The 15,639-nt window shown below is 46.1% G+C and overlaps 1 protein-coding gene across 1 annotated transcript in view; it reads left to right on the top strand.

The window, feature by feature from the left end:
• The window catches only part of ADCY5 (adenylate cyclase 5), a 177,349-nt gene that overhangs the window by 93,279 nt on the left and 68,431 nt on the right, over window positions 1-15,639 (top strand). The window lies entirely within an intron of this gene.

Raw genomic sequence — 15,639 nt, 5'->3', positions numbered from 1 at the left:
AACCCTCCCCGGACCTTCCTCATAGCGGCTTCTACGGAGCACAGAGGTGGTAAACCTCCGAACGCTCTGCTCCAACGTGGCGCCGTTGGAGGCGCTGCAAAAGGCCAGAGACCTAGAGAGCAAGACATGGGAGCGCCAACTCCAGCTTTCATGAGCTTATTCAAAGTTAATCTAAAGAATATACTTTATTTATCCTCATATGGCCACAATATCATTTCAACATGTAATTAATTTAAAAAATCACTTCTGATAATATGTTTATTATTTTGGAGCCCTGGTGACATAGTGGTTAAGAGTGTGGCTGCTAATCAAAAAAGGTTGGCGGTTCGAATCCACCAGCCTCTCCTGGGAAACCCTATGGGGCAGTTCTATTCTGTCCTATAGGGTCGCTGTGAGTCAGAATCAACTCGACGGCAACGGGCTTGTTCTGTTTTCTGGTTTTATGTGTATTATTAAAAATGGCAAATGTATTAAAATCTGTTTATTATTAATGGCACTAAAGCAAAAGTTGTTGTAGAGCAGCAACATGTTATTTGAACATGGGCAAATAAAGAGAAGTCATAACGAGGGGAAAAAAGTCTGCACTTCTCAATTCTGACTAGCCACATTTCAAGCATTCATAGCCACGTGTGGCTAGCGGCAACCATTTTTGGACATTGCAATTCCGTAGGGTTCTGTTTGTGTACGCCCCTTTAGTCCCTCCCCTCCCTCTGCCTGTGGGTAAGCCAAGGCCTCCCTGTGATCCCATCCTACCATGCTGTGTCCACTCAAACTACACCCACCTCTCCCCTCCCTTCGCTTCTGAGCATCCCAAGCAAGAGTCCTCTTCGCTGCTGCCCCCTCGCTGCCCCTGTGACTTAACCCCTTACCGTTTGGACTCCCCCTCTACTGAGCCTCTCAGAGGTCATCGGTGGGGCCCCTGACAACTGCTCATTCATTCTGTCTTCTCAGCCGCTCCCACTGCACGTGACCCGTTTTGGCCTTCCTCCTCTTCCTGAGCTCCTGCCTCCCATTTAGCTTGAACAACACTGTCTTTCTCACTCATATACTGCTCACCCTGAAATAGCACCCCTCTGGACTTCCGTGCATGAATTAAGAACCAAAGTCCTCCTGTCCCCACGGAGATGTCACCCAAGCACAAATGCATACTCTGTCCATTTTGGCTTCCCTGCCTCTTTCTCGGTTCCGCAGGTGCTTTGCTTGGGACATCCTGTTCACCACTCCCCTGTCCCTTCTTGGGTCGCTGGCCTCTCTCAGTCCCCTGCTCCTTCTCATCTGTGCTATTCCACCGCTTTCGGATCAGTCTCTACCTGTAGCATCTTCCTCTTCGCTCCTTCCTGCCCACAGCTGCCAGATTCATCTTCCCGAGGTGCAGCTTTCACCACGTGTCCCTATTGAAAGCCTGCAGTGGTAGAGGTTGTATTGATAGGAGGACAAGCTTACGTTATAGTGTTAGATGAGAAAAGTAGGATTCTATGTTACATAAACAGTAAGAGCACAGCTTCACGAAAACATAAAACAAAACCGTGAGTAGATTAAAAAATAAATAAAAAGAAGATGATAAGAAAGAGAATAAACTGAAATGTTAACACAGGTAATCTTTGGGTGGTAGTTCATTTTTTTGATGTTGAAATCTTCTGTAATGAATGTGTATTTCTTTCATCATTTGAAAAATAAGTATACTTTTTGGAATTGCAGCCATCAAAGGTTTGTAAATGCCTCCTGGGTCATGTGCCAACTCCTTATCCTTGGCGATCTAGCCATGAGCCCCACCTCATCTCCAGCCGGTCCTCGCTTGCTTGCTCCACTCTAATTGACTTGACTACCTGGTGTTCCCCGTGCTGCTTGCACTCTTCTACTTCCCTCCCCTTATTCTTGTTGTTTCTGCCACCTGGATGCCCTTCCAGTGTGGTGCTTGCTGCTCAGATCCTCCCCACGCTGCCAGGCCCGTCTCTACGGCACTTCTCCAGAAAGACTTCCTAGTCCCCACTCCCAGACTTGGTCTCTTTTTCTGGGTTGAATCTCTTTTCCCATTTGACTCATCCTGCCTGGTACTGCAGTCATTAGAATAGTTGTCTTACCTCTGTTTAAGAAAAAGAAAAGAAAAACAGTTGCTTTTGGATGGGCTCTGGCTCATGGCGGCCCCAGCTGTGCCAGAGTAAAACTGTACTCCATAGGGTTTTCGATGGCTGATTTTTCAGAAGTAGATCCAGGCCTTTCTGGATGGAGATCATAAAAATACAATCAATAACAAGCGTTGGTGAAAACTCAAAAAAAAAGAAACAAGAAAATAAACACCAAACTACTTGCCATTGAATTGATTCTGACTGATGGTGACCCCCTGTGTGTGAAGTAGAACTGTGCTCCATAGGGTTTTTGAGGTTATAACCTTTCATAAGTAGATCATCAGGCCTTTCTTCTGAGGCCCACCTGGGTGTGCTCAAGCCACCAGTCTTTTGGTTAGTAATTCAGCGTTTAACTGATTGTACCATCCAGGGAATCCTGAGTGTTGGCGAGTATATGGAGAAATTGGAACCCTCATACATTGCTGGTTGGAATGTAAAATGGTACAGCCGCTTTACAAAACAGTTTGATAGTTCCTCAAAATGTTAAACGTAGACTTACAAATGACTCAGCAATTCCACCCCTAGGTATATGGTCAAAAGAATTGAAAACATATATTCACACAAAAACTTGTACACAAATGTTCCTGGCATTATTCATAATAGCAAAAAAGTAGATACAACCCAAATGTGCATCAACTGATGAATTGATAAACAAACATATATCTGCACAATGGAATATTATTTAACCGCAAAAAGGAATGAAGTCCTGATAACATGCTACAACATGGATGAACCTTGAAAACATTATGCTAAGTGAAAGATGCCACTCACAAAAGGACTCCTACGATTTCATTTATGTGGAGTGTCCAGAACAGGCCAATCATCCACAGAGACAGAAAGCAGATTAGTGGTTGCCATGAGCTGCGTGATGTGGAGAGTGGAGAGTGACTGCTAACGAAGTGATGAAAAGTTTTCAGAGTTTGTGGTGATGGTTGCGCGACCTTGTAAATATACTAAAAAGCACTGACTTATGCACTTTAAAAGGATAAATTTCATGGTAAGTGAATTATATCCCAATTAAAAAAAATTAAGGGAAGCTATACTACTGTAGGAAACCCTGGTGGCACAGTGGTTAAAAGCTGCAGCTGCTAACCAAAAGGTCGGCAGTTCCAATCCACCAGGTGCTCCTTGGAAACTCTACGGGGCAGTTCTACTCCATCCTATAAGGTCATTATGCGTCGGAATCAACTCGATGGCATCGGGTTTGTTTGTTTTTTATACTAGTATAAAGGAAGTCTGGTGGTGCAGTGGTTAACCACTCAGCTGCTAATCAAAAGGTCAGTGGTTTGAACCCATCAGCGGTTCCACAGGAGAAAGATGTGGCAGCCTGCTTTCGTAAAGATTTACAGCCTTGGAAAAACTATCAAACCAAAAAAAGCCCCAAAGAACACTATGGGGCAGTTCTATTCAGTCCTGCAGGGTTGCTGTGAGTGGGAATCAACTCAACGGCAGCAGGCTAGAGGGCTATACTAGTATAAAAGAAGCCCTGGTGGCGTAGTGGTTAAGTACTCCACCAGCTGCTCTTTGGGAGAACGATGTGACAGTCTGCACCCATAAAGATTACGTCCTTGGGGGGCCAAGATGACGGAGTAGCCAGATGCCTCCTGTGGTCCTTCTTACAACAAAGACACGAAAAAACAAGTGCATTGATTATATATGACAATTTAGGAGCCCTGAACATCAAAGGCAAATTTGAGGAAAAAGACTGAGCAGCAGGGGGAGGGAAAGATGGTTCAGAAGCAGCAAGGAGTTGCCAGACCTGTCCTGGTGGGCACTGGCTCCCTGCAGGCTGCATCGGCTGGCGTGCGCGGGGAGGCGTTTTCCACATTGGGAGAAACAGAGCAATGAAGAGTCTACTCAAGCCTCCAGAGCCAGTGAAAAGTGGCACTCAAGTGGCAAAAGACAAGTACACCCATGTAACCTACTGCGTGGATCAAAAAACACCCCCTCTGGGAAGAACCTCTCTCCCATTTACTTGCCTCCTCCCCACTCTGCACCAGTCCGGGCTGGCTTCAGTGATTGCCAAGTTTCCTGGGCCACAAGTAGGACCTGTCAGGCACCCTGAGCCATTCTCTCACCTTTGGAGAGAGAACAAATTAACAAACAGGAAAAAATAATCTGCCAGCTCCCCTAAGCCGAAAACCCAGGGCAGGCACAGCCCCTTTGCCTAGGCACAAGCATAAGGGGTCCACAGACTTTGAGTGCCTTTCACCCCTGCATAGACCCGTGTGGGCCCATTTCAGTAGCAAAGACCCTGATTAGCACAGTACAACAGGGTATATACCTGAAGCCTATTATCAACTGTATTAGCTATAAGGTGGAGTGGCAGATATGTGACATTTGGCAACACTCTGCCCATTAAGCAGGGTCCTCACCTACCCACATCAGGGGCCTGAGGACTGGTGGCTCTACCCACGCCACCTAGCCACCTGCAACAGGGGTCCGAGAATAAGTGGGGCCTCCAAGTCCTTCCAGCCAACAGCACCTAACAACAACATGACTTGGCCTCAGGAACAGGCCTTTCTCACCCGCAGTGACTTGTAGAGAGAGTGAGGTGGAGAGAGTGCCCCCGGTCAAATCAGGCACTGGCTGGGAGTAGGACTGTAATCACCAGCGCTTTATGTGACCAGGATCTATGAAGAAAGCCTGGGGCGCCTAGGACAAGGGTGAGAGAAAGTTGAGTGTTTCTTTATTAGATAGAATAAAACAAAACTGGACCTAAATTAAGTTGGGATAAGTAACAGCTTAGTACAGTAGAGTACGAAGGTCTTAGTTCTGCCGCCGTCAGGTTGTGTAGCCTGCAGCAGCACACCTCAGCACCCTCATCAGCATAAGGACCATGATACCATCTGGCTTCTTCATCTTATAGGGACATGGTGAGGATGAAATGAAGTATTACATATGGAAGCATTTTGAAGACTGTAAATTGCTATACCCAGTCATTCCTAGGTCCTTGTCTTCCTTTGAATTTTAGTCTTTATCTTCCCTCATCATTTAGTGGGGACGTTGGTGGTTTAGCGGTAGAATTCTTGCCTTCCATGCCGGAGACCAGGGTTTGATTCCCAGCCAATGCATCTCATGCACAGCTACCACCCATCTGTTGGTGGAGCCTTGGGTGTTACTATGATGCTAAGTGAGTTTTAGTGGAGTCTGAAGACAAGAAAGACCTGCCATCTACTTCTGAAAATCAGCCAACGAAAGCTCTGTGAATCACAACGCTCTAATCCACAACCGATCATGGTGAGTTCTAGGCAGCGTTTCGATCCCAAGCAGCGTTTAAGTTCTGTTGTGCACCAGCTGAGGAGCCAGTAAGGTGGGGCAGATGCGTTATGCAGGGAAGTAGGCGAGAAGACCAAGAATCTGGTTGGTGACGAGACCTGCAGGGCCTTAGATGCCAGCACAGAAGTTTGAGCTTTGTCTTACTGGGGACACCTGTGGCTTGGGGGGCAGGAAAGTGTCTGGATACAAAGGGTTCCATGCCAGGATCTCAGGTGGCAGTGTGCAGAGGATGGAGGACTGCCCAGAGACAACCTAAGAGCTTAGGGGAGACTGGAGCAGGAGAGCAAGAGCAGCCAGGAGCAGCTAGATCCTAGCCCGAATGGAGAGGACGGGGTAATGGGCTGGCCAGGAGCCCAGTGGGACTGAAGAAAGCAGAGAGGTGGGCTTGGCCCATTTGTCCAGAGTCGTCAGCAGCCTTCCTGAAAGAGGACCCCATCACAAAAGTGGGTTTGGTCACTGAAAACGTATGCAGCAATCTTTATTTCTTTGTAAAGGAAAAATTTTGAAGAGGTGTCCCTATGATAAAAAAATAAAAATATGTAATAATTTTTGGAAAAGCCACTAAGTACCTAACTGAGCATGGTGCAGTATACAAGGTACCATGTAGATATGCCTTCTAAGAGTATATAATTTAAGATTATTCTTCTTTGATTTATTTTATATCTTAGCGGTATTCCTCTGAGGTCCCCTGAGCTTCCCGTTGCTGCCACATAGGACAAATGAAATCCAACACAGAAGGAAGGAAGTTTTGTCAGGCTCGACAGCACCTTTTATTTGGAACTTGTTTTATTGTTAGTTTTGTTTGTAAGCAGAAAAAGGACTAGAACAGCAAGGGTTTGTGCATGTCTTTAGGTCTGGGTTACGTGCTACGGCTGCTAACCAAAAGGTTGGCGGTTAGATCCACCACGCTCTCCTTGGATGCTCTATGGGGCAGTTTAACTCTGATCTGTAGGGTTGCTGTGAGTTGGAATCTACTCGATGGCAATGGGTTCAGTGTGATTTTTTTGGTTTTAGGTCTAGGGGCTGGAGTTGGGGGACACCCCCGCAAGAGAGGGCCTCCCCTCCCTGCCTAATACCCAGAGTCCTGGGAGCTGGACCGCAGCCACCAGGGTCTCTGAGGTGGCCCAGCCCTTCAAGGCCAGGTGGGTGGATTTGGTTATGGCTTCCACATAACTGAGGTGATTTCAGACTTTGAAGTGAAGAGAAAACGCTGTGGTCTGTCTGCTTCCCCCTTGCATGGGCCACTGTGAGTAGAGGAGGACATGGAGGAGAGAGCTGGGCCACCCCTCTCTCTGCCAGCGAAGAGAAGGTTGTCAGAACTAGGGTTCGAAAAGGCTCCCTGGTAGGGTAGTCAGATAAAATATGGACACCTAGTTAAATTCGAAAAAAACAAAAAACCAAACCTGTTGCCATCCAGTCGATTCTGACTCAATAGTGACCCTGTAGGACAGAGTAGAACTGCCCCTTAGAGTTTCCAAGGAGCGCCTGTGGATTTGAACTGCTGACCTTTTGGTTAGCAGCCATAGCACTTAACCACTACACCACCAGGGCTTCCTGAATTAAACGATAATTTTTTATTCTAAGTGTGTCCCAAGTATTGCATGAAATATACTAAATAATTATATCTTATTTACCTGAAATTCAGATTTAAACGAGCACCCTGGGGTTTATTTCCCCCTTAATCTGACTCCCTGAGGAAGTCTCATACTCCCCTGGCCACCACACCACACACCCTGTGAGAGGCAAGACGATTTGTCGGAAACAGAAGTCACATAGAAGAGCAAGCTTCTCAGGGGTCTCCTGGCTTCCATCCCAGCCCCCAACTGGTTTCTTTTATTCCAAATTCGTTCATTCCTCATTTCTCTTTGCCTTGCACCTTTCCCAGGATTGGCGAGTAGCAAAAATACTGTGGCAGGCCCTCGGCGCCCCTTGAAAACTCAGGGAGGAGCGGAGCGCTGTTTGACTTCCTTTCAGCCTCCTGCCCAGGAGGCGCACAGCACAACCCGCGCAGTGTAACTTCACACTTGTGGCCCAGATCAAACCTGCAGCCTGCAAGCAGCCAGAGATTGGGTTTCAGAAGTGCCGGGGTTGTAGAAATGCGGCTGGAGTTGTAAATATTCATAGGCTTCTCCCCTGGGTTTCCACTCTGAGAATAGAATTCCAAACATTCCCCTTCTAGCAAGGGTTTCTCCCAGTGCGGTCCTGGGACCATCTGGACCGTAACCACCTGCAGAGCTTGTCTGAAAGGCAGATGCTGAGGCTGCCCCTTCACCCGCTTTGGGTAATCGGGGTATGTGTTGCCCTCTCCCACACCACTAATCAGTGTATCTTTCTCTCCAGTTCTCTCCATGTCGTTAGGTTAAGTTCCGTGAGGCTGGCCCAGGGAAAACCAACAAACCCTTAATTAGGTCCTGTTTACCTGCTGCCGTGAAGTCTCAGCATTGAATGATACCTGTTAGTATTTACTAATTAAGTCCCTTATATTTTTTATTAGAACAGGTTTTAGACTTATTTTTACTGAATCTGCCTTGGTCCCGTCACCATAGAGCTTAGGAAACCAAACTCTGTTGCCATGGAGTCAGTTCCAACTCATAGCGACCCTATAGGACAGAGTAGAACTACCCCCAAAGGGTTTCCAAGGCTGAAATCTTTACGGAAGCAGACAGCCACATCTTTCTCCCACGGAGTGGCAGGTGGGTTCGAACTGCTGACCTTACAGTTAGCAGCCGAGTGTTTAACCACTGTACCACCGGAGCTCCTTGGGGTATATGAAGGGGCTCAATATTTGACCATTGTTTTTAGCAGAGTCAGAGCCAGTAAGCATTTGGGCATATATACCACCCTTGTGCCCAAGATAAGGTCGTTCTTAAACCACAGGCTCCCGCCTAGCAGGCTGAAAGCAGCACCCCATCCGTTTTACTAATGCCGTCTCCATTCGTAACATCGGTGTCTGCACGCGCCCTTAACACCCCTTAAGACCTGGCGCACAGATTCCTGCTTATTGGGGCCCATAGTCTATAAGTGTGTGTGTGATTGTCCTCTTCATCTCTTACTTTTTGGACTCTCAGGTCCAATTTGCTTGAAAACCCCCCCTTCCCAACAGCCTTGCTGAAGAGCCCTTCCTCAAACCCCAGCACCCTCTTTCTGCTCACCAGGTTTTGTGTTTCGTGAGTGAGAGAGATGAACACCGAGGTATGTTAAGCTTAGCAAAGCCACTTGGACTCCTATTGGGTTACAGCGCATTGCTTTACCTGGATTTGCACCCTTTGTTGCTATTGGCCTTCTGGCTGCGGGAGGAGTCAGATTACAGCAGGAGAGCCCCAGGGGATTAGTACAGAGCTGCTGGGAAGGATTAGCACAGAGCTGCTGTGTCGGCCAATTGATAATTACTTTAGGGGTCATGTCTTAAAATAGACTCTGGTCACTCTATCTGGCTTCAGAAGGAGGAAAGGCTGCTCTTGCCCTATCCAGACAGCCCCTCACATTCTCTTGCCTAGTCCCTCCTGGATCTTATCCCTTTTTTAATATAATTTATGTGCAGTAAAATTAATCTCTTTTAGTGCGCAGTTTTGCAGGTTTGCACAAAGGCAATCAAAAGATGGAACAGTTCCATGGCCCCAAAAGATTTCGCCTTGCGCCTTTGTAGTCAGCCCCTTCCCCAGCCCCCTGACAGCCACTGATCTCTTTTCTGTCCCTATCGTATTGCCTTTACCAGAACGTCACGTAAGTTGAATCATAAAGTGTGTAGCCTTTTGAGTCTGGCTTCTTTCCCTTAACGTAGTGCATCTGAGATCCACTCATGTGTATCTCACTAGTTTCTTTTTACAGCTGAGTAGTATTCCATTGTGTAAAAGGGTAGTAGCAGTAGTAACGGTAATAGTGTCAGAACCTGTCTAATTTCAGGGTGGGTTTTCTACTGACCAGGATCAGCCCAAAGCTGATTCCCATGAGGTGGAGGTCAGACGTACCTCCACTCTCCAAACCAATTCTGACACCAGCCGTCCCTCCCGTGTCTCTCTCCACTTCTCTCCTGGGTTCGATAACCTGTTGCAGTGGCCACACAGAACTCACAGACCATACTTACAGTTAAGTGGCTTATTAAGGAAGTAAAAGGGTGTAACTAGGTATCAGGACCAACAGGCTACAACTCAGGATCAAGATCAGGAAACATGGAGGCAAAATCTCCCTTTTTCAGTGCAGGACAGCTCTCTCAGCAACTTCTCCACTGTGCAGGCCTCTTCTCGGCCCCCTCAAGACAGGTTCCCCTCAGTCCCCGCAAGACAGGCTCCCCTCAGTCCCCTCAGGGACAGGCTCCTCTTGGTCCTGCCATCTGTTGCCACCAGCTCTGGGCCGGGCCCCTTCAGGGCCTGTCGCCATCTTCAGTGTTACAGCACTTTGACGGTGTCATAGCTCTTTTAAGAGGTTCCTTGCCTCCTTTCTTTCTGCTTCTTCTCTCTTTTCTCTTGCCTTTTCTCCTTTACGCTTCTTCCTGCTCTCTGTCTGCCTTTCGAAGAGCAGATATTCTTAATTTTAATAAAGCCAATTTCATCAATTTATTTCTTTGATGGATCATGCTTTTGGTGCTGTGTCCAAGAAATCATTGCTTAACCCAAAGTTCTGTGTTTTCTTCTGGGAGGTTTTATAATTGTAGGTTTTGCAATTAGGCCTATGAACCATTCTGAGTTAATTTTGTGAGGTTCATTTTTTACCACCTGGTTATCAGATTATTCTAGCACCATTTGTCGAAAAGGCGAACCTTTTCCCATTTACTTGCCATTTAATATTCATTTGTCAAAAGAAAGATGATTTGCCAATATTTTCTCCCATCACTATCCTGATGCTACCCTTTGAAGCACAGAAGTTGTTCATTCTGAGGAAGTCCAATTTATCTATTTTTATTTTGTCACTCATGCTTTTGGTATCATATCTAAGAAAGCAATGCCTAATCGAACGTCATAAGGATTTACTCCTATGTTTTCTTCTAAGATTTGTGTAGTTTTAGCTCTCATATTTAGGTCTCTGGTCCACTTTGAGATAATTTTTGTATATGGTACGAGGTAGGGGCTCTACTGCATTCTTTTACATGTGGCTTTCCAATTATCCGAGCACCATTTGTTGAAAAGAGTGTTGTTTTCCCACTGAATTGTCTTGGTACTTTTGTCAAAAATCAGTTGACCATAAATGTAAGAATTTCTTTTTAGGCTTTCAGTTTTATTACATTGAGCTATACATTTATCCTTATGTACCTTAAGTACCACATGGTCTTACTTATTGTAGCTTTATAATAAGTCTTGAAATTGGGTAGTGTGAATCTTCCAACCTGATTCTCCTTTTAAAAATTGTTTTGGTTATTTTAGTTGCTCTGCCTTTTTATATAAATCTTAGACTCAGCTCATCAATTTCTACCAAAAAAATACCCTGCTTGTATCTTGTTTGCTATTGTGTTGAACCTATAGATCAGTTTGGGGGAGAATTAATGTTTTAACAATATTTCCAATACATGAACATGGTATATCTCTCCATTTATTTAGGTCTTTTTTGATTTCTTTTCTTAGTGTTTTGTAGTGTGCAGTGAACAGGTCTCACACTTATTTCGTTCGATTTGTACATAAGTATTTCATGATTTAAAAAATTTTTTTTGTGCTATTGGAGCCCTGGTGGCACAGTGGTTAAGAGCTTGACTGCTAACCAAAAGGTTGCCCATTCGAATTCACCAGCCACTCCTTGGAAACCCTATGGGACAGTTCTTCTGTCTTATAGGGTCATTACGAGCTGGAATCGACTCGATGGCAATGAGTTACTGTAAATGGTACTTTTTAAAATTTCAAATTCTAATTGTTTACTGTAAGTATGTAGACATACAATTGCTGCATATACATTGATCTTGTATCGTACAACTTTTCTAAATGAACTTATTAATTATAGTAGCCTTTTTTTGGATTCTTTGGAATTTTCTACTAAGAAAATTATGTCACCTGCAAATAGGGATAGTTTTTTTCATTTATTTATTTATTTTTCCTTCCTTTCCAGTCTACATGCCTTTTTTTCTTTCTCTTCTCCTATTGCATTGTTTTGTTTGAGTTTATTGCATTGTGTAGGACTTCCAGTGATGTTGAATAGGAGTGATGACAGGGAACAGCCTTCCTTGTTCTGCTCTTAGAGGAAAGCATCCAGTCTTTCACCATTAAGTATGATGTTAACTGTAGGTATTTTGTATATACCACTGATCAGATCAGAAACTGTGGTGGTGTAGTGGTTAAGTGCTATGGCTGCTAACTAAAAGGTCGGCAGATCGAGTCCACGAGGCCCTTCTTGGAAACTCTATGGAGGCAGCTCTGGTCTGTCCTATAGGGTCGCTATAGGGTCGCTATGAGTCGGAATTGACTTGACGGCAACAGGTTTGGTTTGGTTTATGGGTGTTGGTCAGATCAAGGAACTTCCCTTCTATTCTTAATTTGAGAGTTTTTTTTAAATTACGAATCGACCTTGAATTTTGTCAAATGCTTTTTTAGTATCTATTGAAATAACCACATGGCTCTTAATTTTTAGTTTGTTAATATGGTGAATAGCATTGATTGGTTTTTGGAGTTGATCCAGCCTTCCTTTCCTGGGATAAACTCCACTTGGTTGTGTTATAGTATTCGATGCATATCTCCTTCCCAGTTTCTCCTACCTCAGTCCATTTTTATCTTCTAGCACCATCCTCTCTCCTTTCAAACAGATCTCCCCTAGCTAGACCATCCTTCAGAATCCCCTGTGACCTATACCTTCAGTCTCCACTTCCTCTTATCTCTTCCTCTGCCTTTTTCCCAGTGGTCCCCAGCGATGTCCCGGTGGCCTGTTCTCAGGGTCTGTCTTCATATTCCCTGCCTTGGTTAATACTGCAGTCCATGGTCTATTTCTTCCTGGATTTTTTCCTCCCCTGGTTTAGAAGAAGGAGTCCTGGTGGTGCAGTGGTTCAAGTGCTCAGCTGCCAACCAAAAGTTTGGCAGTTTGAACCCACCAGCCGCTCTGCAGGAGAAAGATGTGGTAGTCTGCTTCCGTTAAAGATTTACAGACTTGGAAACACTATAGGGCAGTTCTGTTCTGTCCTATAGGGTTGCTATGAGTTGGAATCGACTCGATGGCGTTGGGCTCGGGTTTTTTTTTTTTTTTGGTCTTAAGGGCCCTTCCTTCTGAGTCAGCTGTTCTCTGCCCAGCCCCCAGCCTCAGCCTTCTAGCCCCCGCCTTCTGCAACAGCCTCCTGACCCATCTCCCACTCCCCTCCTTTTGCTCTTTAATGAATCTTCTAGAAGCCATGTGCTTATCCTGACATACGTTGGTCCATATTCACTAGTGGCTCTCATTATATTAGGATTGTGCCTACCCTACTCAGCCTGACATTCAGACACCCCTTTACTCTGGCTCCAGCCTGCCTTTCCAGCTATATCTTCTCTCTGGGGGCTTTTGTTAGAAAATCAGAAAGCTTGGGTTACTTATTCAAGGACCCAGAGTACCTCCCCATGCCTGAGCCTCCCCAGCTGCTCTCACCTGGGTCACCTTTCCCATGCATGCCAGCCTGCCCTCCTAAGTCAGAGGCCCAGCACACCCTGGCCTGCTTCAAGGTCACCTCTCATCCCTCCAGCCCTTCTCCTGCCCCCACCCAAGGTCTTTACCCCTTGCTTGGAATGAATTGATTACTGCTTCATATTGCTAACTCCTTTCTGTCTTTATCTGTTATCTGCTCAACTGAATGGTAAACTTCTGTACAGCAGGGGTCTTCTTTCTTGGTTATAAATAGGTGGAATATTCTATACCATATGTTTACAGTTTCTGAATATTATAAAGTGAAATAAGAGGATTCTGGGGTGGGTGGAGTTGGGGTGGAAGGTTGTAGGAGTTTTGAGTCATCAAGAGGAGCTGGGTCAGTTGGTGGAACTGTGATATGAGCTTGTGCCTTCCCTGAAGGCACACCCAGGAGGTACCTGTAAAGTGTCTGTGGCACGTGAGTGGGTCTCAGGGCATCCTTCAACCAGGAAACTGGCATTTATTGTGTAGCCAAGGGGAGAGTGAGGCTTTGAAATGAAAAAGAGCAGACAGGTCCAGGGAGTCTTCAGGAAAAGGTGTACCCACATTCTGCATGGACCCCACATGGCCTCTGATGGGCCCAGATGCTGGCTGAAAACCTGGGGCAAGGGAGGACCACCTAAAAGGTGAATCCGGAAAAGGCTTCAGATGGAATGCAGGCCTGAGTCAAGGACAGAACTTGCAGGTTCCAGAGACAAAGAGGCCCCTAGAAGAATAGAGTCCCTGGGTGGTATAAATGGGAACATGCTCTGCTGTTAACTGAAAGGTTGGCAGTTCAAGTCCACCCTGAAGTGCCTTCAAAGAAAGGCCTGGTGATTTACTTCCAAAAACTCAGCCACTGAAAACCCTGTGGAGCACAGTTCTACTCTGACACACGTGGGTTCACCATGAGTCGGAATCAACCTGAAGGCAACTAGAAAGAAGAGTATAGGAGCCATCTTCCAGGTCACTGGTAGGTGGCTGAAGTCCTAGAGGAAGGCTCTGTGGGATCCAAATGGACAAGTGCCTTCTTCATCCTGGGGACTCAGGACTAGCACAGGGCTCAAGAGGGCCAGAGGAGTTACAATGGAAAGTGCAGTTTGGATCTAGTCTCCTTTCAGGAATTGGGATTAAGAATTACGTTTTTGGAGGGACCCTGGTGGCATAGTGGTTAAGCGCTACGGCTGCTAACCAAAGGGTTGGCAGTTCGAATCCACCAGGTGCTCCTTGGAAACTCTATGGGGCAGTTCTACTCTGTCCTATAGGGTCACTATGAGTCAGAATCGACTTGACGGCAGTGGGTCTGGGATTGAGATGTAGCTTAAAGCCACCTCAAACTGGATGCCTGAGCATCTTTGCTTGGCATCTTTGCAGGCTCTGAGGAAAGAACAGGACCAGACTCAGTGTACCCAGGAGCCGTACCTGCCAAGAGAAAGTCTGATTAAACATCATCTGCTAGGACCTGAAATGTGCTATGTAAACTTGTGTTTGTGGGTTATGTTGTGTCGTGTTTTCTTTTCCCTTAGTTTTTCAGTCAGCATTCCTTTCAAAAGAATTCCAACCTTGTCTCTGCTGACCTGCAGGACAGTGGTATTTTTCCACACACTCATCGTGGTCAGCACAGAGAAGGGGAGGTGTGTGGAGGCAGAGGGAGAGCGTGGATGGTCTCCAGCTGGTGTGGTGGATTGTCAGGGAGCCTTGGCGCAGAGAAACAATGAAATTGAAGAAGAAAGGAGATGAGACCAGCTGTGAACACTGATCCCTGCTGGCCAGGGACCTTCTTCTTCTTCTTTTTAGTTGTGTTGAAAATATACATACCCAAACATACATCATCACAACAATTCCTACGTTTACAATTCAGTAACATTGATTACGTTCTTCAAGGTTTGCAGCCATTTTAACCATCCTTTTCCAAATCGTTCCACCACTGTTAACATAAACTGAATGCCCCCTGAGCAAAAATTCCCCTTAGCCTTCTTTTATTCCCCATGGTATTTAGCACAGTGCTGGTTATCTGATGGGCCACCAGCAGGTACCTGATTCATGGATGCTGCTCTCTGGGGAATAATAAGCTAGTGTCCTTCTCCATGGAAGGACAGCCCTTCGTCCTCTGCTGGGCACTTTCAAAAAGTAAAACCCCTCCACCCTCATGGAGCCTTCCTTGCTGCGTCCCACATGCATACGGCTCTGTCACAGCATCACCAGTACTCTTCCCTTTTAGTCTTTAAGGAGCCCTGGTGGTAGTGGTTAAGTGCTTGGCTGCTGACCACAAGTCAGTGGTTCGAACCCCCCAGCCGCTCTCTGGGAGAAAGATGTAGCAGTCTGCTTCCGTAAAGATTTCCAGCCCTAAAGTGGGGCAGTTTTACTCTGTCTTGTAGGGTTGCTATGAGTTGGAATCGACTCTGCAGTGGGTTATGGGTTTTAGTCTTTGGCACTTACAGGTTATTCTGCTGGATTATTTGGTGGCTCGGTGTCCTTAGGGGCCATACCCATCATGGGCAAGCCAAGCTTTGGGGGTTGAGGATATCAAGGAGGCTGACTGAAATGCCTGGCTACTCCCAGCAGTCTGCTGTGCGTGGGGTGTCCCTGTCCTTAGCATTTGTTTGCTGGGTGCTAGGGGCCTGGGAGGGTTGGTTTGGGAGACCAGTGGCCTGCGCCACTCCACGCCTGAGCTCCATGTGCTGTCTCT

The sequence above is a fragment of the Loxodonta africana genome, chromosome 1 (assembly GCF_030014295.1).
Source record: "Loxodonta africana isolate mLoxAfr1 chromosome 1, mLoxAfr1.hap2, whole genome shotgun sequence".
Classification (NCBI taxonomy): domain Eukaryota; kingdom Metazoa; phylum Chordata; class Mammalia; order Proboscidea; family Elephantidae; genus Loxodonta; species Loxodonta africana.
The sequence above is the reverse complement of the archived record's forward strand: the minus strand, read 5'-3'. Positions and strand labels throughout refer to the sequence as shown.